The sequence below is a fragment of the Cavia porcellus genome, unplaced genomic scaffold (assembly GCF_034190915.1).
Source record: "Cavia porcellus strain 051 isolate PalLab524CR breed Dunkin Hartley unplaced genomic scaffold, mCavPor4.1 scaffold_5, whole genome shotgun sequence".
Lineage (NCBI taxonomy): Eukaryota > Metazoa > Chordata > Mammalia > Rodentia > Caviidae > Cavia > Cavia porcellus.
The window spans coordinates 90,776,682-90,792,433 of NW_026947488.1; positions in this window are offsets into that span (position 1 = coordinate 90,776,682).

Consider the following 15,752-nt stretch of genomic DNA (forward strand, 5'->3'; position numbering starts at 1 on the left):
TGAGAAATAAACTGCAAACTTATTAAGATTCAGTATCGTTCTAGTACAAATAGTTATTATTGATTAATTTCTTAAAAATTGGTGTTATGAGTTAAAAACTGCTGGTCACCTTAACGCCAGCTGAATTACATCACCATGGTGCTGATCATAAATGTTCCACCTGAGGAAAGTTGTCAGTATAAATAGAGACCTGGAGAAAGAGAAACGAGGCATTGTGAGTTTCACTAAGTATTGCTGTTTGAGCCATTGGTTCTCCTGGAGAAGCTCTGGTCCTTACAGACAGCATTGCTTTCTGGCTCCGGAGGGGAAGACATGTGTCACTTAACCTCCAGGACAAACTCATATGCTGGCTTTCTGCCATCTACTTGAATGTGCTTATCATTGGAGGAGCCCGGGTCTCCATGTTGCTGAGGATGGCTGCGGCACTTTTCAGGACAGCCCTGGTCTTCATTTTGTGTGTGACTTCTCAGCTTCAGTATAAACCCTTATTCCACCAGCACAGCTCCTTAATCCCGATGGCATAGACTTTCCAGCTTCCAGTGCCAACCTTTTGGCCTTCCCCAGCACAGATCTGTAAAAGAGACAGGCATGAGTTCAAAATGCAAATTTAGTGAGTAGATGTAAATTTATGCATAAGGCTTTCAATGCTAGATGAAGAGGAAGTAAATGTAAGGTAGAAAGATATGAAATGTTTTCCTACTGTCTAATTTTTCCTTTGAGATATTTTAATTATGAGAATAAACAAGACAAAAAGTTATTGTGTACATATTTATGTCATGAGTCACACTCCTGTTAGTCATCATCCATTTTAAGTAATATTTTTATAATAATATTCAGACATTCTGTCATAGAGACAGAATAATATTAGAAAATGTGGAAAGCCTTTTTGAAATACTGCAGATAATTTTAAATTCTCTTTTAATTCAGAGAAATTCATAGTATAGAACATCTTATAATGAGATCAAATTATTTAAAAAGTGTTTGGTCATGAAGACATATTAGCAGTATCAAGGATCAAGTGACACCTGAAGAGGCAGCTGCTAACTCTCTAGAATGTGGGATAAATCCTCATAATGACAGGTTGTTGACAGTTGTTCATGATTCTCACAGCTGTTTGAATACCAGAACAGCTGTTACCGCAAAAGATTATTTGAAGAGCTTAAACTCCCGTAGACTACCCAACAGCCTTCCTCGAGGGCTTGTGTAGAGGAAGAGCGATACAGCAGAGGCAGATACGGAGTCAGACTGAGGGATCAGTTGAAGAAACACTGATAATTCATGAGGTCATGAATTATCATGAGGTCATGAGTGTTTTGATTACTCAAGTTTGTCTCTTTCAAACTACCTAAAGTGATTTTGATAAACAATTTCTCACCTAGTACAAAAGCAAAAAATCTTTGAGAAATTTATATGTAATCACTATTTGAAGTCTTATGCAATAAGTTGCCCATTACCTGATATTTGTCATTTAAACTTTTGGACGTTAACACTGATCTTTTATGATTTTGTGAAAGAAACTTAAGAACTACTTGTAATTTCTTAAATTTTACCATTGAACCAAATTTAACAATTGCCTAAAATGCATTGGAAATTTTCTACCTGTCATGACACTCATTTTGAAGAGATTTTGAAAGGCTAACATAACTAATAATTAATAGTAATTCCTTATTTGTATTTTGAATTTATTAGATTGGCAAAAATGAAGGTTAAATCAATGCAAATCTACAGACTTTTGCTTTGTACATAGTATAAATTTATGTGCATCCTCTCCTTTTAAGATGTTTAAATGAAGTTAAATGTGTCAATATTCTCATTTATCATTTCTTTATGATGAATATTTTTAGAAACCTCTCTTTTAACCGTCTAAATTGCACATTAAGTTTCATTACCATAGTGATCTTATTCAGTCAAAGTCATAATAGCATTTCTCATTTCTGTCTAAATGTAATTTAGAAATCATTGATCAAATTTTTCCATTCTTCACTTCCATCTAATCATGATTTTATTCTTTATTCTTATGAGGGGAAACATTTTAGATTACACATATCAGGAACTTTTTGCAATACCTGTATATCTGTGATGCGGTTATTTCTCTATACATAATCATCATCAGGTTCCACTCACAGTGTTGGCAAAAGATAAATATTCCACTGTGAAGATGTCTATCCTTCCCCATTCATCAATTGAATGATGCTCGGGTTGTTTCCATTTCTTAGCTACTCTGAATACTGTTTGATTAACATGAGAGAGTAGGTGTCTGTTTAGCATGTATACTTCATTTCCTTTGGAGACATACTTGGTATATTAGTAAGGTTACTGGATCATAGGGCAATTCTACTTAATTAATATTTTGAAAGCTTAAAAATACTTCATTTTAGTTTTTGCTACATTTTCATTAGACTTTGTTACATAAAATATCTATAATTTTAAAACTTAATAATTAAGTAAAATTTACATGATTCATACAACAATGGTGGTGCAACCCTTCAAATGTATTTTTATTGAACCTCAAAACCAAGGTGTTACTTCATTATACTACATTTTCTTACTGAAAGTATAAATTATATATAAAGGAAAATATAATAATTTTTTACCTATCTAATGGTGAGAATATTATGATAGTGGTAAAATTTTGGAGATTATTAAAAATGTAAGACTATGATATATATATATATATATATATATATATATATATATAATTTATTTTTATTTATTTTTCCTCAGTCCTGGCAGGAAGGCGCTTATGCCACCGAGCTAAATCCCTGTCCCTGATTATCAAAAAAATTCTTATCTTTCTTCGTCTATTTGAGAAATTTTGTTGATTTCCCATGTTTCATCACACTGTTTCCTATTACATTGTGTATTTTTTTCCTTTTACTGCCAATGATGATCTTTATTAACATTTTATAGACTGACAAGTTTATTTGACTTGAAAATTTTTAATAAGTTCATAGTCTGTGGAATATTTATAGGACAAAGAAGTAAGCCTGTTTAATCTTTCTATAGCTGTTCTAATTTCTCAGGAAATTGGATTCTTATCATGGTTAGAAATTCTCAGCACTTGGAGGCTGAGGCATGATGATTGAGTTCAAAGTCAACCTGGACCACTCAGAGAGATCCTGTCTCTGAACACAAACATACACAGGCCAAAATAATTTAATATTAGTAATTTATTTGTTCAGCTTTTAGAAACAACTCAGATAATAAGTGCTTTTAGTTTTTTTTTACTATCATTTGAAATCATTCCAAGTATTTGATTTGGAGATGTAAATAAGTGAAAATATATAATGTGCCATTTAGTATGTTTGATTACATATATGTATTTTATCCAGGACCAAAATTCAAATGAATGTAATGTGTAATGATCATAATATTGTATCTTAAAGTGATCATAATAGTGTATCTTAAAGTGTGTAATGTGTAATGATCATAATATTATATCTTAAAGTGATTTTATTTAGAAAAATATTAAATTTTGGTTATCAAATATATTATTAATGATACTGTCTTTCTGAGACATGTGCATTTTTTTTTTCTAAAAGGTGATTAGGTTCCCAATTGAACATTTTCCCCATGTATTTTGAATCTTGATAAATAATATCTTTATGCTTATGTAACAAGCCTGACTCCTCTCCTTCCATCCTTATTTAACTCCACATATTGTTGAATTACATGGTTTATGGGTGTGCCACTATGAACATGGGTGTGCATATGTCACTGCGATACGATGCTTTCAATTATTTTGGGATGCTGGTAGGAATAGGAATAGCCAAGTCAAATGCAACCTCTAGTCTTAGTTTTTAAACTCTCTGTACTGATTTCCATGATGGTTATACCATTCTACACTCCCACCAACAGTGGAGAAGGGTTCCTTTTTTCCACATATCCCCATCAGTATTTGTCATTGGTTGACTTCTTGATAATAACCAGTCTTTCTGAGGTAAGATGGAACCTCAGTGCTGTTTTAATTTGCATTTATCTACTGACTAATGATCTTGAAAATTATTCATATATTTATTTTTCATTTCTACTGCATCTAAGAAGTGTCTATTCATTTCAAATGACCATTTGTGAGTCTAAATTTAGGGATTCTGATATTTTTCAGTTCTTTACCTATTCTAAATGGTAATCCTGTGTCTCAAGAGTAGCAGAATAAACTTTTCCCATACTACACATTATATCTTTTCTCTATTGCTGGTTTCTCAAAAGCTTTTTAATAAGATAAGGTCCCAGTTGTTGATTCTGTGTAATATTTCTCTTGCTGTTAGGGTTTTGTTCATAAAATCTTTGCACAAACCAGTGTCTTTAAAAGCTCCACCTAGTCTATCATCTAGAAAATTTAGCATTTATGCTTCAATATTTAGTTCTTTGATCCTTTTTGAATTTAGTTTAGTGCATAGCAGAAGATATGCCAATAATTATTGGCATGTGGAAAGCCTGTTTTGGCAGTATTACTTATTAAACCTGTCTTTCTTCAGGTGAATGTATTTGGAAGCGTTGTCAAAAAGAAGGTGCCCAAGTATGTCTGGAGTTGTTTCTGCATCCTCCTCTGATCCACTGGACGTTGGGTCTGTCTTTGTGCCAGTAACGTGCTCTTTTTATCACACTAGTTCTATAGTTCAGGGACTGTGATGCCCCCCACCTTGTCTTTGTTACTGAAAATTGCTTTTATTATTCTAGGTCTTTTCTGATTGCAAGTGAATTTTTAAAAATTATTTTTAAGGTAGTAAAATACAAAAGAGCAAGACAGAATAAATCCATCTGAGACAGTGCAGTGAAAATGGTACAGAACTGCACAGCAGGTTACTAGGATAACAGTAATAGGTACCATAATATATCTCGTTATGTTCACAGTAGTTGTCCTTTCAATCAGGTATAGGAAAATCGAACCAAATACAGAACATCATAAAACCTATCAAAACAGAACATTGACTAGAGCAATATAGTTAATCAAAACAAAGCAAAACAGTGATAACAATATTTGCCTTCAAAGAGATGGTAGAAGGAAATCCCCAATATTTGCTATATTGCATACAGTCATCCTGCCAAGAGATGTTCAGACCTCTGGCTCCCATTTGCTTACAGAAGGGGTCAGGGAGGAGGAATGTTTGTTTCTCAGCCCATGTACCGGTAGGCTCATAGCTGATTACCAGGGAGGCGAGCAGATTGCTTTGTTGCCCAATGCCCTAAATTTCAGCATGCTGCAGATGGGAGATGCTGGCTGGCTGGTTCTCTCTCTGGGTCGCCCTCCAAATGAATTTTAAGAATGTTTCTCTAGCTCTGTGATATATGCCTTTGGAATTTTAATTGAGATTGCCTTAAACCTGTATAGTAATTTTGGAATATAGCCCTTTTTACTGTACTCCTTTTACCCATGAGCAATGGATAGCTGTCCAATTTTCTGATTCTCTTCACTCTGTTTTTCAGAGTAATATATTATTGAAAAGGAGGTCTGTTACTTCTTTTTTTTAATTTTAAAGAGATTAAGACAAAACAGGACATAACAAAGCCAATCAGAAGAGTACAATGTAAGCAACACAGAATTTCACTAGAAAATAACCCATAATTAACAGTAACTACTACAATGTCTCTTTCTTTGAAATAGTTGAGTATAGCTTCATATTCAATAGTATCAAATGTAATAAAATAGTATAAAACATTCAAGAGAATGAGAATATTACAGGGCATTCAGAACCAAATAACATAAAACAAACAATGGATACTATATTATCTCATTTTCCATAGAAAATTTGTTTATACTTTCACACATAATACAATCCAATAAGGTAACATGATAGAACCAATGGAAACAGAAGAACAAAAGCATGGTAGGACTTCATAGTAAGATGATATTATACCAGTACTGGCTGTTATAATGACTTGTTTCCCTCAAATTATCTGTTCATACCACCACAGTTAGTAAAATCAAACAAACAAGGACAAACCCATTACAACTAACCAATACGATCATTACAAGGTTTCAAAACAATGTAATGAGAAATCATGATTAGCATAAACTATTATGTACTCTTACTATTTCTTACACTAGGGAGACTATATGATATTTATACATGTGAGTTTGATTTATTTTGCTTATGAGTATGGTCTCAAGTTACATCCATTTATTAGTAAATATCTCAATGTGATCATTCTTTATAGCTGAGTAGTACTCCATTGTATAAAAATACCACTACTTACATTTATAAATAAATGGACGCAGCTTGAGACCATACTCATAAGTGAAATAAATCAAACTCACATGTATAAATACCGAATAGTTTCCCTAGTGTAAGAAATGATAAGAATACATAGAAGTATGTGGTAATCATGATTCCCAATCATATTGGTTTGAAGCCATATAATGTTTTCACTCATTAACCGCAATGGTTGTAACCTGGGTTGTTTGATTTTAATATCTATGATAGCACGAATAATTATTTTGAAGAAAGCAACACAACATAAAAGCTAGTGCTGATTTAATACCTTGTTTTGAAGTCCCATCAAGCTGTAGTACATCTGTTTCCACAGGTTTTAACATGTTGTGTCTTACTATATTTCACTATATGCTATAGTATAAACAAAATTCTTTATAGGCAAAGAGATAATATAGAAACCATTGTTCATTTTCTATTAGCAGGTTCTAAATACCCTGTAATTCTTGCATTCTCTTGAAAGGCTTCACACTGTCTAGATATGCTTGATATTATAGCATGCAAAGTTACACTCAAATAATTTAAGGAAAGAGGCACTATGGCGACTACTATTATGTTAGATTATCTGGTGGTGAAACACAATGATGCTTGAATTGCTCGGTTCTGCCCTGCATTGTTCTATTACAATGTCCTCTCTTATCTCAATCTCCCCTCCTTTTTTAAAATTAATCTATTTTCTCTCATTTTTTTTAATTAAGGGAAAACTAAATTAAAAATAACGGGACATATTATAGTAACTTTTTTGTTGTCCTATTAACCTGACTTGAACCCCAGTATTGCTCTCCCCATCTTGTTCTGTCTATTATATATTCTATTTTGTTTGATAGTATCAAGTTTGAGGGTATAGGCAATCACTTTGAAGGCAATAAGATATACTATGATGCCCAATATGGACTGACTATTATCCTTTTTTTGAAGTCCTGTAAGGTCCTCAGTGTAGGTTTTATTGGTTTTGTTCTGTACTGTTTTGATCAATTCTGTTATACCTAATGATATAGACAACTCAATTTAAAAATAGCAAGAGGCACAATGGTAACCACTTTTGATCACCTGGTATTCCGTTTTTGCATCATGTGCTATGCCCACCCTTTTGTTCTGACTCTGTTTTGCTTAGTCATATTTGGTTTAATTCTCTTCAGAAAGTAATAAGAACCGGGGCTGGGGATTTAGCTCAGTGGAATAAGCACTTGCCTTGCAAGCAGGCAGTCGTGAGTTCGATCCCTGGTACCGATAAAAGTGAAAAAGACAAAAAAAAAAAAAAAAAAAAAAAAAAGAACCGTGAAAGTAATAAACCCTAAAAGTCTAATTGTTACTGTAAAAAAGAGAGGAAAGTAAGGTGGACTAATGGATATAACCGCAGGTATGTTCGAGTGTGTAGGATGGGAAAACCATATAACTGAGCTTTTGTTGGATCATTGAACGGAACCGTCTCCAGTTTCACTGTATGAATGTCAACTTTATATACTTTAATGTAGTGATATGGACAACGTTTCTGGGAAGATAATATGTAACCTATTAACTGGTGATTTTGTACTGTATATATATATATATATATTTTTGAAATACTGTATTATTTGTACCCTTTTACTGCATTGTGTTCTTATGTCCTTTCTTTTTATTTTTTTTTTTCTTCTCTCTTTAAATAAAAAAAAATACCACTACTTTTTTATCCATTCCTCAGTTGATGGATACTTAGGTTGTTTCTGAGATCTGGCTATTATATTAGATTGATTCCTCGTGTTTCATTGTGACAGGTTGTTGTTTTTCTACTTTCTCTCTCAGTGAATTTGTCTTTCATGTATATGAAGTCTGCTGATTTCTGAGTGTAGGCTCTGTATCTCTGGCTGTGCTAGTGAATTTAGTTTTTAAATCTACAAGTAGTTTGGTGGAGTTTTTCTGTCTTCTATGTGTAATATTCAAAATCTCTAGTAGCGTGGAGGTTGTACCTACATGTGAGGTTGAACAGACTGTTCTACTTTAAAAATAAACAACTAGGCTATTAACAGCTAGCTGATTAACTGTCATAACTGATTAAACTGTTTTCTTTTCAGTCTAAATACATTTTAGAATTGTATTAAAGTAATACATCTTTATAGTAGGTTACATGCTACTTGACTGAGAATCCCAAGTACTGTGATTCTACTGTTTAGTGGAAAACTCAGGAAGTTAAAATATTGAGTGAGAAAAGGCTTTTTAAAAATGACTATCTCAGCTTGGAAAATGATCTGTGTGAACACAAATATTTTGCTTATATCTGGTGCTTGGATCAGATTTTAAATTGGAAGGTGAGATTTGCATGAGCCTTTTGAAAGGCAGAGTAATGCTTGGCCAGCTGGTGGAGAAGTGAGGCAGAATGGAGATTGTTTATAGATTTTCTGATAAAAGTTACAAGAAGAGTGGTTTACAGAATAAGATTTACTGAAGTATAAAATACATAGTGATGATATAAGGTACATGAAATTATACAAGAAAATGTAGGAACTTTTGTTCGGATCTTTTTCTCCTTGAGACTGAGAGAAAACACATCCCAATAAAGCTATATACTCCTCTGCTTTTAAGGTAAAATGATGTTGGGTTCATTTATTGATTGACTTACAACTGGATTCTTTCCAAGCAATTTTGGAAGACTACTGGGATGACAGAATTCTTGTATCACAGTAGGTAAGAAAGGACTGGGTCTCTTAGTCTGGAAATGGTATGCTTTTAAATATCTTATATATTCCTCACATACAAGAAAGTTTCCTTGTGGTAGATTTGTCATAAAGGCCAAAGACACTTGATGAGAGCACAGAAAAGGTAGTAAAAAAGTTGGCAAATACATTGTCTTGCCAGAATCTGATATCTGTGCATTTTTCAGAAAGGATTCTGAGGCAAAGACAGATTTTGTGAGGAAAAGGAATGCATAAAACATTACTGGACAGTGGTACATGGGGAAGGAAAGTGATAAGATGTGTACTCTCCATCTCCAGTTAGGCTTACGTCCCTACTAGACAAGTTGGCTCAAAATAACTCTTTTGTGAATTATATCACCCAGACATTGATTTATACCCACACAAATAAACATGGTAATTTGCAGGGATGCCTAAATTCTGATGAAGTGGTGATGTGTTAGCTGCCAAGCAGTGGACCAACCAGGACTCTGGTTAGCAAATGAGACTTACGTTAGGGCATGCAGACTACTGATGACTTACTCAATAGCCAATCAGCACTTGTTAGTTGCTGTTAAATTTTATTCTGGGTTTCTGGGAGGTTATGCCACTCATGCTGACACTTATTTGACATGTGATCATTTAGCAGTGTGTCTTATGTTTGGAGGGAAAGGTTATATGTATTGAAGTATTGTTGTAGTCAAAGTTTGCAAGGAGAACAAGACAATACAGGACTCAATCCATTTGTTGCACTGAAATGTTTGCCATATTGACAGACCTACTCTAGCCTTCCAAAATATTTTTTATAATTGCCATGTTTTCACTAACTGTAAGGAAAGTATTCATTTCCCTACATAGCCTTATCTACACTTGATAATCTCTATCTGTTGTGCAAAACAGAGAAAGAGAATCCTTACCTTGTTCTTCATTTCCCTGATAAGTAGTGAAATTGAGTTATACTCATGTTAATTGGTCATTTATAGTACTAGCATTGATTGATATTTTACCTGCTTTTCTACTGAGTTGTGTGATATTTGTTGCTTTTGTTTATTCATCATCTTTTTCCCTCTTTTCTGGTAAATCCTTATTTATTGTGGTAAACCCATTCCATGTGGTTTAGGTGAGCACATAAACAGTCTTGGCCTTCTGAGTCCAATAGCTCCCTAGCTATGGCAGTTAAAGAATGAACACGTAATTTAAATCAGTCTACCAAGGAGAGACCTCGAACTGCTAAAACTACTGGAAAAAGAGATCTTATGGCAACCCCAAGAAGCAAGGATGATGTAAGTCTGAATTTGTACCATATGGAGAAAATCTGTCCATGGAAAAACTCAGAGACTAGCAGAAATGCAAAGAGAACTAAGTCCTAATATCATTTTCCTGGAGGCTTTTGATCCAGCAGTGCCTAAAGCCTGCCCTACCTCTGGACTTTAAAAGTTTTGTGATTTGTAATTTCTTACTGATTTGTGGAAAACCTTTGTAATTTTACTTTCTAAGCTTATAGTTCATGCTGTATGTGTTAATCTAGCATGGTCTTCCACAACAAAAAGAAAAAAAATAAAGCAGAAAAATGTGTCTACTTCAAGATTGGTGTCTGTTGCTCTTGGTAATCAACATGGGAAGAGTTCAGATCAGCATGGAGCAATCCCAGCAAAGCCGAGTAGCTTCAAGGTGGGTAGGAGGATAATCTCAGCAATCTTGCACTCCTACCTTCAATGAAATTCAGTCTGGCTCTGGCTGCAAGCCTAAAACGAGACCCATCCATCCTGCAGCAGTCTGCTTCCCTCTTGCAGTCTCGATTTGGAGTCACTAGGTAAAGCCAGCAGCTGGTCAGGGGCCTGCATCAGCTGGCCCCTCTCCAAGATGACTCCCACACAACTGCTCTCACTTGTGGGATGTCTGACAGGGGACAATTCACTAGTACTGCACTCTCTTGCTGTCCACCACAGCGTCCACTTGTGGGCTTCCCTGCATAGGCCTCTGGGGTGTAGCAGTCACCCAGCGACTGCGGTTTCCAACCACCACTCCCAGCAGTGAGGCTGGGCTCAGGGAAAAAGTGCCAAAGGACTCCTTCTTCCAGGTTTATCTCTCTGCTCTCCCTTTGGGTTTCAGCTGTTGCCTCAGGTTTATCTTGGGTCCTGGGGACACACATTTCTTCTTGTTTTCCTTGGGTTGCTACTTTGCAGGGCTGGGCCATAATTCTCAGAGAACCTGAGAATTTTCTGTCACTTACCACTCAACCATTTTTCCCTTGTGAAATCTTACATTTTTAAACGAGTTTTATTTCTTTGCTGTTCAGCTCACTTACATTATGAACTAGTCTTAAGAAATTTGGAAATAGTTATAACTTGCAGTTATCAATGGCTGAAGTGATTGAAGACTTACATCTTCTTGATTGTAATCAGAGCATTCAGTTGTGGGAGAAGAGTATTTTTAGTCTATTTAAGTAAAATTTGCTGAAAGAGTAAACATAGTTTTTGTAAGTAGTTGATAAAAGGAGATGTCTACAGTTTATAAATTCTAACTTACTGCAAATTAATATTTTTAGAATTTATTCAAGTTTTTATTTCATTAAAATAAACTTCCAAAAATACTGGTGATGTTTGACTTCATTAATAGCATAATATCATGTGATTCATATTCTAACTCATGGTTTTTTTTTTTCAGAATAGGAAGCATTCAGCTGGTATGATTTTTGGAAATAAATTGTAATTTGAAAAAATACTCCAAGCTATCATAAGGAATATTAAAATACAGAAAAAATATTTGTTGAGGTAATTGTGGAAATTCAGATTCTTCTGAATGGTAAACTACGTCAAAATTCAGTTCTATGGTTTGGTTGCTATTTCACAGTTCCCAGATGATGTTGAGTTTTCATATGATAATGGTCAATTGACAACTTCCAATTATGTGATCTGCTAATTTTTGTTTATGCAAGTACAGACAAATTATTTTTTAAAAATAAATTAGAATAATTTCAGATATGCAAAAGAATTTATCAAAAATGTACAACAGACTCTTTCAAAAGTGATTTGATTGATATTCTACAGCGTGAGTTGGCTGCCCTGTATTTTTTCGGTCCTAATAAGCTTTCAGTCAGTAGCTGAGCTATCTTGATATTTTTTTATATTTGGATTGAACTTTCTCTGACCACTAAAATGAGCAGAAATAATAGTGTTCCTGTTTTACCTTACCTTCAAGGAGATATGGTAGCTACCACTGGAAGACTATGATACTACAGCAAGAGAGACTGCACGAAAGAAAGGAATTCATAGCCAGTTTCAGTTACCAGTCACATAAGTGCAGCCTTGTTATATACCCTGCTCAGGGCAAGGTCCAGTTCAGTGTAGCTCAGGCATGGTGCCCAAATGAACCATGTGAAGGCAAATCATTTGGCTGAGCAGTGAGTGAATTACTGATTCATAGAATTATGAGAAATACTATGTAATAATTTTGAATTTTATTGCAGAGAGTTTATCCATAGAGATGTGATATGTAAATTATTTTAATTACAATTTTGTTGTAGTGTCCCTGTTATTCATTTATAGCCTACACGAGGTAGATTTTCTTCAGCTGAGATAAAGAGTAAAAGAAGAATAACAAAGCGGACTATGTTCTCTCCTTGCAACTATTTGTCATACTGTTGTACTTTGAAGTGATTAGCACTTTTCATTTACATTCTCTTTTGATCATACAACTTATTTTATCTTGGAGGTTGTACTCTAGTAATCTTCACTTTTTTATGGTTTTTCCAAATTTGGTTAGCTCTGCTTCTCAATGATTATTTTCTTGTTTTACCCCATTAAATTATCAATCCCTATTTCCTTGATATTGTTTTTAGATTCAGAAGTGGTAATAATCACACTGTTTTGGCTTATCCTGGGTAAGAGGAATATTCTTGTCTGTTTCATATTCTTTCTTGAGAATTACATGAGGATGTTTAATAAAACATTAATAAAGCATTTTTAAGTTTTTTGGTTGCCTGAGTGCATAAAATTTATCAAAAATAGTCAAGAAACTGTAAACACTCTGACTGAGTAGAAGGGTAAATAATTTTACAAGTATACAGAATATTCTAGAATAACGTGCATTTTGTCGTTTCTCTGTAAGAACTTTTTTATTCTTATCGAATTAATTATATAAATTTGTACTTGTAACTAATATTAACTTTCTATAAACTTGAAAAGGAAAATTAAAGGATACTGATCTGTTTCTATAACCTTTACATTTCAAAAACTTTGCTTTGTTAAGGTTTTAATGTTTTTTAGATACTGGAATCACAAGATTTGTTTCTAAAATTATTTGATTTATGTTTGTAAGTGGTTGACAAGCAAATATAATTTTGCACCAAACAAATATAATATATATAATAATTATAAAGAAGCATGTTGTAAAAAAAGGAAGATATTGTTGCTTTACAGTAACTCACTTTAACAACAAATATTGTTAAATTTTAATATAATGTTAACTCTAATCTACAGAAAATTAAAGGAAATAATTTTAGGAAAGGACAATGGGTGGGCATTGCTTTAGAAAATCTTTAAAACTGTGTTTCTCTATATAATAAATTGTGAAAACCTATGAAACTAGACTATGGCTATGGAAATCGCATATACATTTGGAATATCAATCATAAGAAATCTACAAATTTCATAATCTTTAGACTAGATGTCCTTACTGACTTTTCCCTTTAAACTATTATTTGTCCATTTCTTATTTATTCTTAAAATTTGTTTTTACAATTGTAATATGGTATGCCAGATATTTGATTAACAGCAGTAATACATTTGAGTATGGGAATAAAGTGACAAATTTTTTTGCATCATTTACATCAAATTTTCAAGAGAAAATGCACAGAAATTGGCATTTTAAGCTAGCTTCATTAAGTAATGATTACATACAAATTTCAGAATAATCATCCCCTTTAGTTGTGCAGACAAAGAGATTATCTTTGAGTTGTTACCTATAAGATTGAAAAACTGATATTATTTTTAAGGATAAAAATTATAAATATTGAATTTTATGAATATTGATGGATAAATTCATTTTTACTTAATTTTTCAGATTATAAGGCTCTCATGCAGTTGTGTTGATTACTATCAGATGAAATTTTTTTCCTGGCATATTTACAAAAATTTATAAAGTATTTTTAAAATAACTGATAGTGTTATTACTTAAGTTGTCAGCAAATTAGAAGCTTTTTATGAAGCATTCACCTTTAAACTTCTTTGAAATTAGGTTTTTAAATTTTTTAATTTAAAATTTTTTGTTGGAAATAGAATTATATCAGCAATGATATTCACAAAATTTACAGGCAAATAATAAAATATATTTTTTACATTTATTTTTCTTTACTTTTGATAACAGATCATTTCTTGTGTTTAAATCATCTTTCTGAAGTGCCATCTCTGGTCAGGTGCATTGGTATGTCCTGTAAATCCCAGCCACTTGACTGAGGTATGAAAATTGCAATGAGAGGATCCTGGACAACATAATGAGACGCCTTCTCAGAAATTTATCATTTCTTCACAAATACTTATATGGTTCCTTATCCAATCATTAGAAATGACTGTTTGAACACTATAATTTATATTCTGTAAATGAAATCCTGTTTTCCCTTCATGTAAACCACAGTCAGGATGTGGGAGTCAAGGATTTCATGTTGCAGTCACATTTGAGGGAATCTGTGAGAGATACTGAGATGCAACCCATCAGGATTGCCTGTGTTCTCTTCCTGTTGCCTGATCCTGAATTCTAATGAGGGCTAGCGTGATCTGCAGCATGGGGGAGCATCTTTTCAGTAGAATACATGACCAGGGCAAGAGGAGATTTTTTTTTTTTTTTTTTTTTGTATCAGGCATTGAACTCAGGATCTCATGCTTGCCAGGCAGACACTTGTGCTGCTGAGCTAAACTCCTGCCCAAGAGAAGCAGATTTTGCTAAGGCAATGCCCACATTGAAGGGGATGAAGTGGGGAGACATTATTACTTTTACCCTCCCTCTCCTTCTAATCTAAAAGAGAGCTTTTGTACCATTCTTTGGTCAAACCAACCAGATGCTAGAGAAAAAAGGTTCTGAAAGAAACTTCCCAGGATGCAGAGCAGATCAGAAAGAAGATAATGGCAGATGGATTTGGAAATCATACTGTTTATTTTGGCATGGAGGGAAGAAGTCAAGTCAACACTGCTGCTGAAATATAGCAATCCTGTTAGTGTTTCTTACCTTGGTTAAATAAGTCAAGAATGATCACTGAATGTCATGTAAAGAAACAAGAAAACATTTGAGGTATTAATAATTGTGCTGAAATTAGTAGTTAGTGCTGATAGAAATTCCCATTTCTAACCTTTTCCTTGAAGTGTAAGATGACAATCATTGAGTACTGTTACCATCATCCTATCTTCTTCTTACTTTCACCCAGTCTGTGGTATCTTGGGACATTTTCCTTAGTATGCTACACTCGCACACAAACTTAAAAAAAAAAAAAAAAAGTTTACATGATTCCCTGAGTGTCGGGTGCAGGCGCTCAACACACCCCGCCTGGGACAATAAGACCACGTCAGCTTCTGCAATGCGCTACGTCCCCCTCTAAATTAGCCAACTCGTGCACACCTCGTGCTCACTCCGTATTCGCCCCGTGCTGACTCTGTGGCAACCCCTGATTGGCCACAGCTGGATATATTAGCCAGAGCCTGCGTCCCATTCCCACCCTGCTTCCTCATGGCAGCCTGTGATTGGTCACAGCCGAATATATAAACCAGAGCCCGCGTAAATAAAGCGGCAGTTCCTGTTACCACCTGAAGCGTCTCCTGTCTCATTGGGGGGCTGCGCCGGTCACCTGAGCTCTAAGTACAGCCATGCAGACCTTCACTTTTCTCCTTATAATCAACACCAA